This window comes from Somniosus microcephalus, chromosome 10 (genome assembly GCF_052327205.1).
Source record: "Somniosus microcephalus isolate GS21.2 chromosome 10, FLI_Smic_1.0, whole genome shotgun sequence".
NCBI lineage: Eukaryota > Metazoa > Chordata > Chondrichthyes > Squaliformes > Somniosidae > Somniosus > Somniosus microcephalus.
The window spans coordinates 165259321-165276456 of record NC_140996.1 but is presented as its reverse complement, the minus strand read 5'-3'; positions in this window follow the sequence as shown (position 1 = coordinate 165276456).

Below are 17136 nucleotides of genomic sequence, written 5' to 3'. Positions count from 1 at the left end.
GCACTCTCTCCCTTAACTTGGGTGGAATTACCACTCGGGATCCACACATCAAGGTCCCCTGGCATACTGACAGCTGTTCTCTTCTGGATGAGAATGCTGGCAACAGTGAGTCGCCATGTGTTGGCCATCCCTTCACCGTCAAGTCATATACCCGAGACAGTGTCGGGTCATTTTGGGTCTCCTTCTCTATATCAGCGTTAGTTACTGGCAAGCGTTCAATTATAGTGGAATGAAATATTTCGACAGGGTCCACTGCTGGTGCTTCCTCCGCAGTAGCCAGTGGCAGGCGTGATAGCCCATCAGCGTTTCCATGCTGTTTCGTGCCCTTATACTCGATTTCATATTGGTTCGCTCCTAGAAAAAGGGACCATCTTTGTAGCTGTTGCGCAGTCATCACCGGAACGCCCTTCTTTGGATTAAAGTTGGAGACAAGTGGTTGGTGGTCAGTCAGCAAGGTGAATTTCTGCCCGTGCAAATAGTGATTGAACTTTATCACTCCCCACACTAGGCTGAGGGCCTCCCTGTCAATCTGGGCATAGTTACGCTCGGCTGAGGTTAGTGACCGAGATGCAAAGGCTACTGACCTCTCCGAGCCGTCCGGGAATTTGTGCGACAGCAGCGCTCCAATGCCATAGGGTGATGCATCACACGCCAACCGAATTGGTAGTGCTGGGTTGAAATGAGCCAACACCTCTTTTGATGTGATCAATGCTTTGCTCTTCTGGAAAGCTCGTTTACATTCGTCACTCCACTTCCATGGTACCCCCGTTTGCAGTAGGGTGTTCAGTGGGTGTAGGACTGTAGACAAATTTGGCAAGAACTTATGGTAGTAGTTCACCAGCCCGAGGAACAACCTCAGTTGTGACACAGTTTCCGGTGCTGGAGCCTTGACTACTGCCTCAATCTTTTCAGGGGACTTATGTAACCCCTCTTCATCAATAACGTGGCCACAATATGAGATCTGCTTCTGGAAAAACCTCGCATTTGTGGCGATTAGCTCGGAGCCCATATTCCTTCAATCTCGTGAGCACCTGCTCCAGGTTGGCGAGGTGATCACTGTCATTTTCGCCCGTGACCAGGATGTCGTCCAAATAACACTGGGTCCCTGGAATCCCTTGCAGGACTTGATCCATTGCCCTTTGCCAAATAGCCGGAGCAGATGCTACCCCGAACACCAGCCGGTTGTATTGGTAGAGACCTTTATGAGTGTTGATCGTGAGGTACTGTTTCGAGGCTTCTTCTACCTCCATTTGCAGGTACGCCTGGGCCAGATCAATCTTAGTGAAGCGTTTCCCTCCAGATAACGAGGCGAAAATATCTTCAATCCGCGGAAGCGGATATTGTACCGTGTGAAGGACTGGGTTCACTGTCACCTTAAAGTCCCCACAGATGCGAACCTTCTTTGGTTCCCCAGGCGTATTACTCAACGACCTCTTCATTACAGGAACACTGGGTGTAGCCCACTCGCTCCAGTCCACTTTGGACAGTACTCCTAAACGTTCCAAACCTTCCAGCTCTGCTTCGACAGCTGGGCGGATCGCATAAGGCACCGGTCTGGCCTTAAAAAACTTTGGGCTTGCATTTTCCTCTATTTTGATCATCGCTGTTATGCCTTTTAGTGTTCCGAGTCCCTCCTGGAACACTTCTTGTGCGTCAGTTAGCATTTTTGACAGTCGTCCAGGTGTGACGTCATCATCCTTTTTGGCATCTACCGTCAGTGCTTGTATGGAATGCCAATCTGGCTGTATCTTCCGGATCCATTCACGTCCTAGTAGTGGTGGTCCTCCATCTGGCAATACATATAGGTCCATTTTTGGTGTTTCCTTGCCGTTATATATAACGTTCACCCTTATTTTTCCTTTGGGTAGACTTTTTGCCCCGTGTACGTCTTCAAGACAATCTCTGTAGCTCTCAAGGGTATATGTGAGAATAGCCGCTTGTAGTCCCTTCGGTTTATGACTGTTAGGGCTGATCCTGTGTCCAATTCCATTTTCACTTGGACTCCGGCTATCTTGAGCGTGACCCAGATAGTTTGGTGATCCTCTGTTTTGATCACATTATGTAGTTTCAGACAACCCAGCTCCTTGCTTCCGGAGTCTGTACCACTTTTCTGTTCGTCTGAACTACTCTCCGTCACCTTATGTACCTTCTTGTACTTCTCCTGTGGAGATTTCTTGCTGCTGGTTTTCTTTCCCGACCTGCAGACTCTTGCTATGTATCCTACTTTCCCACACTGTCTGCACACTTTGTCCTTGAACCAGCAATCCTTATGGTCGTGTGTTGTTCTGCCGCAGTGAAAGCACTTCACTGTTCCGTATGACATTTCATTTGTGCCATATTCTTGCGGTCTCCGTTGTATCTCTGCCGCGCCCCGTGCTGCTGCTTCGTGTGATACTGCAATGCTGAAAGCCTTGTCCAGCGTAAGATCCTTTTCTGATAGAAGCCGTTTCTGGGTTCCTTCACTTTGAAGCCCACACACAAACTTGTCCCTTAAAGTATCTGCTAGTCCCGTTCCAAACTGGCAGTGTTTCGATAGCTTGCACAGTTCCGTTAAATACTCAGCATTACTTTCATCTTTATGCTGGTTCCTTTTGTGAAACTTAAATCTTTCTGCTATCAGCAGCAGTGTGGGGTTTAAATGGTCCTGTAGGATTGACACTATGTTTTCAAAATCCTTTTCCACTGGCTTCTCTGGGGTTACTAGGTTTCGCAGTAAGCCATATGTTTTTGCACCCATTGAATTCAACAATACCAGCGCTTTCCTGTCATCTGGCACTTCATTCGCCTTGCAGTACACTTCTATGTGTTCGACATATGTCGTCCAATCTTCGACTTCATTGTCGAACGCTGTGACACTGCCACTCTTCTGCATCCCTGGGTGTGGTTGGACTGGCTCAAAATGGCGTCTCCCGCACTCTCCCTTCTTCTCCGCTGCGGCTCAAAATGGCATCTCCCGCGCTTTCCTTTCTTCTTCGCTGACGCTGCTCGGCCCTTGAACACCGGCTGCGCTCTGCTCTCTCTCGTTGACGCCGCTCGGTCCTGAATACCGGCTGCACCCTGTGCACTCTACCCTCTCTCTTCTCCCGTCGACGCCACTTGGTCCTGAACACCGGCTGCGCCCTGTGCGCTCTACCCTCTCTCTTCTCCCGTCGACGCTGCTCGGCTTTTTTCTGTGCCGTCGGTCGGCTCTAGCCACCGCTGTCCGGGAAGGGTCTGCGCCGTACCTGTTGCCAGTCCATTTCGCTGGACCACCGTGACTGGAGAACCAAGCCCGGCTCTCGACAGCCTCCCCTGCGATGCTCAAATCGCCGCTGGATGACTGGGGGGTTTCCCGTGGTCGACGCCCGTGCTTCTGGACTTGGCCTTCTTCTTTCACTGTTCTCCAGGAGCGAATCCCTGGGAGGTGATGCAGAGTTGCAGGTAGGTTTGAATCTTCTCGTCGCCAGTGTTAGATCCGTGTATTTTGATGTTGTGTCCTTCAATAATTAGACAAAAGACTGCAGGGAACAATCAACAGGTGTTTACTGGATGAGGGTTACTCTAAAACTAAGTATACAGATCCCTACTCAGGGTTTATATACAGGTGTGGTCACTGCCGGTACTACCGTATACAGGAGCTGTAAAAAGTAGTTCTCCCCTTAAAGGTACATACACTACAATTGGCTGCAGTGAATTTGTTCTGCCACTTTGTTCTTGGAAGCATTATTTTAAGGCAGCTGCAAATCTTGCGTCATCAGAAGACCTTCCCAACAGTATTGGTGATTTGTCTTTCCAATTTTACTAAGTGGCTAAATAAATATAACTTATTGGTTGGTCTCCCACATCCTCACTCAGTCAGTTGTACTCAACACCTTGAGTATTGTGTGCAGTTTTGGTCACCTTACCTGAGGAAGGATGTTCTTGCCATGGAGGGAGTGCAGCAAAGATTCACCAGACTGATACCTGGGATGGCAGGAATGACGTATGAGGAGAGATTGGGTCGATGGGGCTTCTACTCGCTGGAGTTTAGAAGAATGAGAGGGGATCTCATTGAAACTTATAAAATTCTAACAGGGCTAGACAGACTAGATGCAGGAAGGATGTTCCTGATGGCGGGGGAGTCCAGAACCAGAGGTCACAGTCTAAAGATAAGGGGTAAGCCATTTAGGACTGAGATCAGGAGGAATTTCTTCACCCAGAGAGTGGTGAACCTGTGGAATTCTCTACCACAGAAGGCAGTTGAGGCCAATTCATTAAATATATTCAAGAAGGAGTTAGATATATTTCTTAAGGCTAAAGGAATCAAGGGATATGGGGAGAAAGCAGGGACAGGGTACTGAATTTGGATGATCAGCCATGATCTCATTGAATGGTGGAGCAGGCTCGAGGGGCCGAATGGCCTACTCCTGCTCCTATCTTCTATGTTTCTATGTTCAAGCTCTCACTTGGATGGGCCTGTCAGCACTATATATAACTCGTGTTAGCAGAGGGCTGCTGCATTTTATGGGAATTTATTGCTGCAGTGCAGGTAGTAAGATATTTATGGATGGGGAAGGACATTTGAACCATCTTAATTGACCCATCCAGAACAACTCTCTGCCCCCCCCCACCAGTTGTTTCTTAAGTAATTCCAAGGTTTTTGCCTCTACCCCTCTGCCCAGACGTCTATTCCAAGTGTTTGATCATTGTGCATGAAGAACCTCCTGAAATTTGACCCAAAGTTGCATATACTAGTTTGAACCAGTGTTTCCTTGTCTGCTCAAGGTTTAATTTAAAGCAGTATTCCAGATTAACCCTTTCAGTACCATTTACTGTCTTAGAAAAAGGAAAACAGAGAAAGTAATTGTAATAGATTTATGGTCCTGTTTGTGCAGGAAAGTAGATAGGAGGACTAATTTTGTGTAATTGTAACAGATTTTATGGTCCTGTTTGTGTAGGAAAGTACACGGACTACACAGGAGGACTAATTTTGTGGGTATATAAATATATATTAATTTGGTACATGGGGCACATTCATTGAAGACTCATAAATACCAGCAGTAACTGATATGCTGTGATAAGATTTTTTTAATGTTAAAGGTGTTAAGGGTGTTGAGTCTGTGTGTCCCAGTTATGCTTATTATAAATCACTGGACACAGACAACAAGAATAACTTTAACAGGTCTTTACTATTCGGAGGTCAGGGCTGCACTGCCCAGCAAATCACTACACAACGTGTGGTCACCACCGGTATTACAGTATACAGCAGCCAAGAGAAAGTAGTACATCTCTTAAGGTAGTTCTCTTAAGGTGGAACAGGTTACATACACCACAATCCTCCCTTTTTAGCTTAACAGTTATATCCCCATTTAACATAACATAATAACTATATATATATATATATATATATATATATATATATACACACAACTTCATGCAAAACAGTTCAAAGATTCAGTCTCTGAGGAGGCCTCCTGATCCGAGTTGGATAACGCCTTTCAGGGGTCTCTGATTCTCGTTGCTGGGGTGACTCATCTAGTTGATCTCTTATGGATTGGACATCATCATCAGGTACATTCACTTCTGAGGTAGATGCTTCAGGTTCACTAACTTCTTCCACGGTTGTCTCTGCCGTAACCATGGGTTCGACCCTTGTTCTTGATTCTACCAGTTGGTCAGTATGACGTCGTATTACATTTTCACCAATATCTACCGTGTACATCAGGGGTCCTTGTCTGGCCCGAATTGTTCCAGATTGCCATTTCTCATTTTTATAGTCCCGGGCTAACACTGGTTGTCCTATTTCGAAACTCCGAGTGGTCTTGTTATTTATATGCTGGAACTGTTTGTTTTCAACTTCCCTCCGCACATTTGGTTTTAACAAGTCCAACCTGGACCGCAACCTCCTGTTATAGAACATCATGGCAGGACTTTGGTTTGTCACTGCATGAGTGGCGTTTCGATATGCCAGTAGGAAATTGTCCACCTTGTGTTGTAGTGGAATCTGATCTTCGCTCATGGCCTTTATTGCTTTTTTGAACGTTTGTACAAATCTCTCGGCCAACCCGTTTGTAGCCGGATGATATGGGGCAGAGGTATAATGTTTCACCCCATTCTTCTTCATGAATTTCTGGAATTCTTCTGACACGAACTGCGGTCCGTTGTCTGAACATATTTGTTCTAGCAATCCATTTCTTGCAAATATCGTTCTTAGCACCGCGATCGTCTTTTCCGAGGTAGTGGTAGTCATCTTAATCACTTCTGGCCATTTAGAATGTGCGTCCACCGCAATTAAAAACATGGAGTCCATGAATGGACCAGCAAAGTCAATATGTACACGTTGCCATGGGGTTGAAGGCCATTCCCATGGATGCAGCGGTGCAATCGGAGGTGCATTTTGCACTTTTTGGCACCCTGAGCAGCTTTTCGTCAGATCCTCTATCTGTTGGTCGATACCCGGCCACCACACATAAGCCCTAGCAAGGCTTTTCATCTTGACTCCCCCCAGATGACCTTCATGCAGTTCCTTTAGAACTCTCTCTCTTAACTTAGGAGGAATAATCACCCTTGTTCCATACATCAATGTTCCTTGACAGACGGACAGCTGTTCTCGTCTTGCTGAGAATGCCGGTAACAGTGGATCACCATGTGCTGGCCATCCCTTCACTGTCAATTCGTAGACCCGGGACAGTGTCGGGTCGTTCCTGGTTTCTCTTTCAATACTTGCATTGGTGACTGGTAAACATTCGATGATGGTCGAGTGAAATAACTCAACAGGGTCAACCGTCGGTGCCTCCTCCGCTGTAGGTAGTGGCAGGCGCGACAGCCCATCAGCATTACCATGCTGCTTTGTACCTTTGAATTCAATCTGATATTGATGTGCCCCTAGGAAAAGGGACCATCTCTGGAGCCTCTGTGCTGTCATCACCGAAACACCCTTCTTAGGGTTAAAAATGGATACCAACGGCTGGTGGTCTGTCAGTAGCATAAACTTTTGGCCCTGCAGGTAATGATTAAACTTCTTTACTCCCCACACAAGGCTGAGAGCCTCCCTATCTATCTGAGCATAGTTGCGCTCAGCGGAGGTCAATGATCTGGATGCGAATGGTCTTTCCAAGCCATTTGGCAACTTATGTGAGAGCACTGCCCCAATACCATATGGAGAAGCATCACAAGCTAACCGAATAGGCAGCGTTGGGTTGAAGTGAGCCAACACTTCCTTAGAGGTGATCAATGCCTTGCCTTTGTGAAAGGCCCGCTTACAGTCCTCGCTCCACTTCCATGGCACTCCCTTCTGCAAAAGAGCATTCAGCGGGTGTAGCACCGTGGATAAATTTGGCAGAAACTTATGGTAATAGTTAATCAACCCTAGGAACGACCTCAACTGGGATACATTCTCCGGAGCGGGAGCCTTCACAACAGCTTCGATCTTGTCAGGTGACTTGTGAAGCCCCTCCTGGTCAATGACGTGACCACAGTACGAGATTTGCTTCTGAAAGAACTCACATTTCTGGTGATTAACTCGAAGTCCATATTCTTTCAATCTGTTGAGCACCTGTTCCAAATTTGCAAGGTGTTCCTCATCATCATTTCCTGTAATCAGAATGTCGTCCAGGTAACATTGTGTGCCTGGAATTCCCTGTAATACCTGCTCCATGGCCCTTTGCCAAATCGCTGGAGCCGACGCCACTCCAAAAACCAGTCTATTATACCGATATAAGCCCTTATGCGTGTTGATCGTGAGATACTGGCGTGACGCTTCATCAACTTCCATCTGTAAATACGCCTGCACCAGGTCTATCTTGGTGAAGTGTTTCCCGCCAGCCAACGAAGTGAAGATATCCTCAATCCGTGGAAGCGGATATTGCACCGTGTGAAGCACCGGATTAACAGTGATCTTGAAATCGCCACAGATGCGAACCTTCCCCGGTTCCCCCGGCTTGTTACTCGATGAACGCTTCATGACGGGAACAATGGGCGTGGCCCATTCACTCCAGTCCACCTTTGACAGTACTCCGGACCGTTCTAGTACTTCCAGCTCAGCTTCCACAGCAGGTCGTATCGCATAAGGTCTGGCTTTGAAAAATTTCGGGTTTGCATGTTCTTCAACTTTGATGTTTGCCGTAATTCATTTCAGTGTTCCCAGTCCCTGCTGGAACACCTCTTTAGCATCGTCCAATATTCTGGACAGTCGTTTAGGTTTGACATCTTTCTTTTTGCCGGAATCTACAGTTAGTGCTTTTAAGGAATGCCAGTCCATATTTATTCTCCTGATCCATTCCCATCCCAGTAATGGTGGACCTCCCTCAGGTAACACATATAAGTCCATTCCTCGGCTTTCTTTATCCTTGTGGACCACCTTTACCTTTATCTTTCCAATGGGGTATACTCTTTGCCCCGTGTATGTTTTCAAAACAATCTCTGTATCCCTTAAGGGAATGTGTGGAAATAACCTTTTGTAATCTTGCTTATTCACGACCGTCAATGCCGATCCAGTGTCCAATTCCATCTTCACTTGGACTCCTGCTATCTGAAGTGTGACCCAGATAGTTTGGTGGTCTGCTGTGTTACCCACATTATGTATTCTTAGACAACCCAGTTCCTTACTGCTGGAGTCTGAATCCGTCTTCTGTTCATCCGAACTGTTCTGTCACCTTGTGTACCTTTTTGCACTTTTCCTGCGGTGACTTTTTGCTGCTGGTCTTCTTACCTGACCGGCATACTTTAGCTATGTGACCGAGCTTGCCACATTTTCTGCATTCCTGATTTTTGAACCAGCACTGATTCTGATCGTGCGTTGTCCTTCCGCAATGATAACACTTTACTGCACCCAATGCCATTTGATTGGTGCTGAGTTCCGATGACCTTAGTTGCATTTCCGCGGTGCCTCTTGCTGCGGCCTCGTGCGATGCTGCAATGGTGACAGCTTTCTCAAGCGTAAGGTCCTTTTCTTCTAGCAGACGCTTTTGTGTTCCTTCTTTTAATAATCCACACACGAATTTATCTCTCAGAGCATCTGCTAGTCCTGTACCAAACTGACAGTACTTTGATAGCTTACGCAGTTCAATTAAGAATTCAGCGTTGCTTTCCTCTTTCAGCTGCGTTCTGCTGTAAAATTTAAATCGTTCCGCTATCATCAGCGGCGTGGGGTTTAAATGTTCTTGCAGGATCGTAACAATTTTCGCGAAAGTCTGATCCGCCGGTTTATCTGGTGTTATCAGATGCTTCAATAACCCGTACGTCTTTGCCCCCATTGAGTTTAATAATGTTATTGCTTTCTTATCATCTGGTACTTCATTTGCTGTACAATAAACTCCAATGCGTTCTACATACGTGGCCCAATCTTTGACATTGCTATCAAAAGCATTGATGTTACCATGTTTAGGCATCCTTGCAAGTTTTAAAAAATTTTCTTTTTCCCAAAATGGCGGCTTCCCGCGCTTGTCTTCTTCCCCCGCCGACTACAATGGCGGCTTCCCGCATTTGCCTTCTTCCCCCGCTGGCTGCAATGGCGATTGCCGTGCTGCTGCCGTTCTCGCCTCCCCAGCGATTCTCAATTCCCCGACGCTGCTTTTTTGCTCCCCCGCGGTTCCCGTGGGCATTCACGCTTCCCCTGCTGTTGCGCCTCTCCGCCCCGCTTGCAGGCCGGTCCTTTACACCGGCTGCGGTTGAGTTCTCCGCGGTTCTCGTGGCCTTAACGCTGCCCCAGTCGCTGCGCCTCTCGGCCCCGATTGCAGCCCGGCCCTTTTCACCGGCCGCGGTCGAGTTCTCCGCCCTTTTTCCTCCATTTTCCCTCCCCTACTCCACAGCCAACGTGGCCGACTTTCTGCTCGTGTCACTGATCGGCTTACCCACCACCGTGGTAGAAGGGATGATCACTGCCCGTCGCTGATGGAGGGCTTCGTGGTCAGAATTTTTCTTTTTAACCCGGGTTCTCGATGCCTCCCGTGCGATGTGGTGCTCAGCAGGATGATGAGGGCGGATGCCTCTTCTCGACGCCCGTTCTGAGGACGAAGCTGCCTTGGATGTAAAACTGCCGCAGGGTAAGATCGTCCTCGTCGCCACTGTTGAGTCTGTGTCCCAGTTATGCTTATTATAAATCACTGGACACAGACAACAAGAATAACTTTAACAGGTCTTTACTATTCGGAGCTCAGGGCTGAACTGCCCAGCAAATCACTACACAACGTTTTTATACCGGTGTGGTCACCACCGGTATTACAGTATACAGCAGCCAAGAGAAAGTAGTACATCTCTTAAGGTAGTTCTCTTAAGGTGGAACAGGTTACATACACCACAAAGGGTACCCCATCAAGCTTATAGTCCAAGTTTAGCAATCTGCCAGCAGATTCCCACAGTTTACGAAAATTTTCTTCAACTACCATTTTTTCTCAGTAACTGAAATTTCTAATGTCCAAAATAAGGATTTAAACAAAATTTATATATATTGCAATAACCTGATTAAGTTTATCCACTGAATTGCCTTTCATGTCTTTTTAGGCCTTTGTTAAAGCTTTTACTTGAAGGCATGAGCCTCTCCCAAAAGCCTGAGGTTGAACTTACTATTTTTCCCTGAGCTGTGACGCCGAGCTGAAATTAAATTATGCAGTCTTATATTCTAGGATGTATCAGTACTATAAACTGTACTGATGGAATATTTTAGTAGTTTCTGCACAGAGTGGTCTGAAACGGCGTGCACTTAAGCAGAGGGTTAAAGATGGGAATTTGGAGAGAGTGGGAATTTGGAGCAGAGGGGAAGGAGGTGCTACTTTTTGCCTCCAATACTTGTCGTGGTTTCTGTTACAGGTAAATATTTAAATTAATCTACCTATAACTTAAACTAGAGCTAGTAATTAGTTAAAAAACGAAACTATAAACTAAGTTACTTAAATACATGAATTAATTAAATAAATAAAACAAGGTTATACAGGGATGGCAGTGCAGGTGGTGTGCTGCAACTGCAGCATGTGGGAATTTGTGGAGAACATCGCAATCCCGAACGACTGCGTCTGCAGTAAGTGTCTACATCTCGAGGAACTTCAGCTCAGAGTTGTTGAGCTGGAGTCCGAGGTGCAGACATTGTGGGGCATCAGGGAGGGGAAGAGTTATCGGACACTTTGATCCAGGAAGCAGTCACACCCCTTAGGTTAGGTAGTGCTACAGGTCTAATTAGTGGTCAGGGACAGGAGGGTGTGACTGCAACTCAGGCAGCTAAGGGAACCCCAGGTGGGGTGCTGGAGGAGCCTCGGCCTTTGCTCTTATCCAACAGGTATGAGGTTCTTACTGCCTGTGTGGGGCAGAGCAAAGTCTGCAGGGTGGGTGAGCAAACGGACCACGGCACCATGGTACAGGAGACCATTCAAGTGGGGGAGTGAAAAGGAATGTTGTGGTAGGGGACAGTATAGTTGGGGTATAGATACCGTTCTCTGCAGCCATGCTGGGAGTTCCGAAGGATGTGTTGCTTGCCCGGTGCCAGGGTTAAGGTATCTCCTCACGGCTTGAGAAGAATTTGGAGTGGGTGGGGGGAATCCAGTTGTCGTGGTCCGCGTAGGAACCAATGACATAGGTAGAACTAGGAAAGAGGTTCTGCTGAGAGTTGAAGGAGCTAGGGACCAAATTAAAACGCAGAACCTCAAAAGTAATAATCGATTGTTACCTGAGCCATGTGCAAATTGGCATAGGGATAAGCAGATCAGAGAATTAAATGCATGGCTCAAAGAGTGGTGTGGGAGGAAGGGGCTTTGATTCATGGGGCACTAGCACCAGAACCGGGGAAAGAGGGAGCTGTTCCATTGGGATGGGCTCCATCTAAACCAGGCTGGGACCACTGTCCTGGCGAATCGAGTAACTAGGGCTTTAAACTAAAAAGCGGGGGCGGGGAGGGGTCAGGTGAGGGGTAATTTAGAAATCTAAAGAGAAAAGTCAAGGCAATGGAGCAGTGTAGCGATTTGGGTGAAGATAAGCAGAGTGTGACAGGAAGGGACAGAGTTTGAAGGGACAGAGTGTTTAATGGTAATAGTGCATCAACGAATAAGGTAAAAGCAGGGAATAATGGTAAAAAGTTAAAATTAAAAGGCTCTTGTTACAAATGCGTTGTGCATTCAGATAAAGATAGACGAATTAGTGGCACAAATAGAGATAAATGGCTTTGATCTAATAGCCATCACAGAGACGTGGTTGCAAGGTGACCACGGTTGGGGATTAAATATTCCAGGGTACTTGACGTTTCAAAAAGACAGGCAGAATGGAATAGGAGGGGGGAGCCCTGATAATAAAGGATGACATAAGGACAGTAGTGAGAAAGGATCTTGGCTTGGAAGATCAGGAAGTAGAATCTGTATGGGTGGAGATAAGAAATAACAAGGGGCAGAAAACAATGGTGGGAGTAGTTTATAGGCCCCAAACAGTAGCTATACAGTTGGACAGTGTATTAATTAATCAAATAATAGGAGCTTGTAACAAAGTTAATACAATAATCGTGGGGGACTTTAATCTTTTCATAGACTGGGCAAATCAAATTGGCAAAAGTAGTCTGGAGGGCGAGTTCATGGAATGCATTCGACATAGTTTCCTAGAATATTACGTCATGGAACCAACCAGAGAACAGGTTATTTTAGATCTTGTATTGTGTAATGAGGCAGGGTTAATTAGTAATCTCATAGTAAAGGACCCTCTGGGGAAGAGTGATCATAATATGATAAATATTTCACTCTCCAAACCAATGTGCAATTCTAAGTCCGAAAGCCAATTGCATAGATATTAGGGGTGAGTTAACGAAGGTAGATTGAATTTAAATAAAGGAAACTACGATGGTATGAGGCGCGAGTTGGGTAGGATTGATTGGGGAATGTTACTCAAAGGGTTGACGGTGGATAGGCAATGGCAAACATTTAAAGATCGCATGGATGAACTACAGAATTTGTTCAGCCCTGTTTGGCATAAAAATAAAACAAAAAAGGTGACTCAACCATGGCTAACAAGTGAAATTAGGGATAGCATAAGATCCAAGGAGAGGACATATAAATTGGCCAGAAAAAGCAGTAAACCTGAGGATTGGGAGCAGTTTAGGATTCAGCAAAGGAGGACAAAGGGATTAATTAAGAGGGGGAAGATAGAGAATGAGAGTAAGCTTGCAGGGAACATAAAAACTGACTGTAAAAGCTTCTATAGATATGTGAAGAGAAAAAGATTGGTGAAGTCAAGCGTAGGTCCCTTGCAGTCAGAATCAGGGGAATTTATAATGGGGAACAAAGAAATGGCAGACCAATTAAATACATACTTTGGTTCTGTCTTCACAAAGGAGGACACAAATAACCTCCCAGAGATGTTAGGGAACATAGGGTCTAATGAGAAGGAGGAACTGAATGAAATCATTATTTGTAGGGAAATGGTGTTACGGAAATTGACGGGATTGAAGGCCGATAAATCCCCAGGGCCTGATAATCTACATCCTAGGGTACTTAAGGAAGTGGCCCTAGAAATAGTAGATGCATTGCTGGTCATCTTCCAAAATTCTATAGATTCTGGAACAGTTCCCATGGATTAGAGGGTAGCTAATGTTACCCCACTATTCAAAAAAGGTGGTGGAGAGAAAATGGGGAATTATAGATCGGTAAGCCTGACATCGGTAGTGGGGAAAATGCTAGAGTCCATTATAAAAGATGTAATAGCAGAGCACTTGGAAAACAGTGACAGGATCAGACAAAGTCAACATGGATTTACAAAAGGTAAATCGTGCTTGACTAATCTACTGGAATTTTTTGAGGATGTAACTGGTGGAATAGATAAGGGAGAACCAGTGGGTGTGGTGTATTTGGACTTTCAGAAGGCTTTCAGTAAGGTCCCGCATTAGAGATTAGCGTGTAAAGTTAAGGCACATGGGATTGGGGGAAAGGTACTGACTTGGATAGAGAACTGGTTGGCAGACAGGAAGCAGAGTTGGAATAAACAGATCTTTTTTCCGAGTGGCAGTCAGTGACTAGTAGGGCACCGCGGGGATCGGTCCTAGGACCCCAGCTATTCACAATATATATTAATGATCTAGACGAGGGAACTAGATGTAATATCTCCAAGTTTGCAGACGACACAAAGCTGGGTGGGCGTGTATGTTGTGAGGAGGATGCCGAGAAACTCCAGTATGATTTGGACAGGTTGGGTGATTGGGCAGATGTATGGCAGATGCAGTATAATGTGGATAAATGCGAGGTTATCCACTTTGGTGGCAAAAACAGGAAGGCAGATTATTATCTGAACGGCAATAGATTGGGAGAAGGGGAAGTGCAATGAGACCTGGGTGTCCTTGTGCACCAGTCGCTGAAGGTAAGCATGTAGGTGCAGCAGGCGGTTAAGAAGGCAAATGGTATGTTGGCCTTTGTAGCGAGAGGGTTCAAGTACAGGAACAAGGATGTCTTGCTGCAGTTGTACAGGGCCTTGGTGAGACCACACCTTGAGTATTGTGTGCAGTTTTGGTTGCCTTATCTGAGGAAGGATGTTCTTACCATGAAGGGAGTGCAACGAAGATTCACCAGACTGATACCTGGGATGGCAGGAATGACGTACGAGGAGAAATTGGGTCGATTGGGCTTATATTCGCTGGAGTTTAGAAGAATGAGGGGATCTCATTGAAACTTATAAAATTCTAACAGGAGTAGACAGTCTAGATGCAGGAAGGATGTTCCCGATGGCGGGGGAGTCCAGAACCAGGGGTCACAGTCTAAGGATAAGGGGTAAGCCATTTAGGACAGGGATGAGGAGGAATTTCTTCACCTAGAGAGTGGTGAACCTGTGGAATTCTCTACCACAGAAGGCAGTTGAGGCCAATTCATTAAATATATTCAAGAAGGAGTTAGATATATTTCTTAAGGCTAAAGGGATCAAGGGATATGGGGTGAAGGCAGGGACAGGGTACTGAGTTTGGATGATCAGCCATGATCTCATTGAATGGCGGAGCAGGCTCGAGGGCCTGAGTGGCCTACTCCTGCTCCCATCTTCTATGATTCTATTGGGAAATTAGATTAAAAGGTAGATAAGCAGTGGCAATCATTTAAAGAAATATTCCAAAATTCTCCATGAATATACATTCCATTGAGAAATAAAAACTCGACGGGAAAAGTGATCCATCTGTGGCTAACTAAAAAAGTTAAGGATAGTATTGGATTAAAAGAAGAGGCTTATAATGTTGTGAAGAATAGCAGTAAGTCTAAGGACTGGGAGAGCTTTTGAAACCAGCAAAGGATGACCAAAAGATTGATGGAAAGGGAGAAAATAGAAAGAGTAAATTAGCAAGGAGGAGTAAATAAGCAAGAAATATAAGGAGATTGTAAGAGCTTCTTAAGTATGTAAAAAGGAAGAGAGTAGCAAAAGTAAGCATTGCTCCCAGTAGAAATTTTATAATGGGGAATAAGGAAATGGCAGAGAGTTTAAACAAATATCTTGTTTCTGTCTTCACAGTAGAAGACACAAAAAGCATACCAAAAATAGTGAGGAACCAAGGTGCTAATGAGAGTGAGGAACATAAAGTAATTAATAGCAGTAGAGAAAAAGTACTTGAGAAACTAATGGGACTAAAAGCTGACAAATCCCTTGGACCTAATGGCCTACTGTTCTAAAAGAGGTGGCTACAGAGATAATGGGTGCATTGGTTGTGATCTTCCAAAATTCCCTAGATTCTGAGGGAGTGAGATCCTCCACCACCCCCCCACCCCCGAGCCAAGGGGACACAATTATCTCCATTTGAAATCTGCAGACCAACAGAAAATAACCGAGTTATTCTCAGTATGCATAATATCTCCAAGCGCAATTAGCCTCTAGCTGACCATCCATAATGTTCCCAGAGCAATTTGTCTCTAGCTGACCTTTTACACTGCTCCCAAAGAGCAATTAGCCTCTAACTGACCACAGGATTCACAATATCCCTAATATAGAATGAGCAATGCCGTGGGCGATTGGATAGCGTCACAACAAGTGATTGGGGAATATTATTCCCCATCGCACACCCGGCCCCTGATCCCCCCCAATGAACCGGTCGTCCTCAGGACTTTGGTGAGACCACACCTGGAGTACTGTACGCAGTTTTAGTCTCCCTATCTGAGGAAGGACATACTTGCAACAAAGGTTTACTAGATTGATCCCTGGGATGAGAGGGTTGTCCTATGAGGAGAGATTGAGTAGATTGGGCCTATACTTTCTGGAGTTTAGAAGAATGAGAGGTGATCTCATTGAAACATATAAGATTCTTAGGGGGATTGACAGGGTAGATGCTGAGAGGTTGTTTCCTCTGGATGGAGAGTCTAGAACTAGGGGGCATAGTCTCAGGATAAGGGGTTGGCCATTTAAGACTGAGATGAGGAGGAATTTCTTCACTGAGGGTTGTGAATCTTTGGAATTCTCTACCCCAAAGGGCTGTGGATGCTGAAATGTTGAGTATATTCAAGGCTGAGATAGATTTTTGGACTCTAGGGGAATCAAGGGATATGGAGCTAGGGTGGGAAAGTGGAGTTGAGGTCGAAGATCAGCCATGATCTTCTTGAATGGCAGAGCAGGCTCGAGGAGCTGTATGCCCTACTCCTTTTCTTATGTTCTCCTCAAAAGTTCTTTTTCAATAAATGTTAGTTGAATTTAGAAGCAAACTTCATTGCATTTCCTTTCTGCTTGCCTTCATACCTCAAGCTGCTGTGGCCCTCACAACTGTTTCTCTCTTTGGCAACACTTGATGCTTTCCTGTCACCATGCACACTATGGTAAGCTGGCTCATAAATGGTGAGGGCTGAAGCCCTTGCCCAAGGCACATATTAATTTATTTCTGCTCTTTTTGCAGGAGAAAGTGGAATACAACAGGATGGAGGCAACCAGCACAAGAGCATTCTAGAAACACCCAGTCAGCATCAAAGATGGGAAAGCTTGAGGCCTGTCACAGCAGGGCTTATCTGCATGTGCTCACTAACATCCTGAACATGACAACTTGGTTTGGCATAGGGCTCAACAAGTGCTTTCCTTCAAAGTTACATCATAACCCTCTAGGTCATTCAGAAGATTTGGACACTAGTGCAAGACAGACTGTCAAAAACCCTGATGTCAGTGCATTGTCAGTCGCTTTTACCCTGCCAACCACCAGCACAGAAACCTGCGTGCCATGGCTTAGTGAGTTTGAGGGGATTACACTGGGGCACTTTCAGAGAA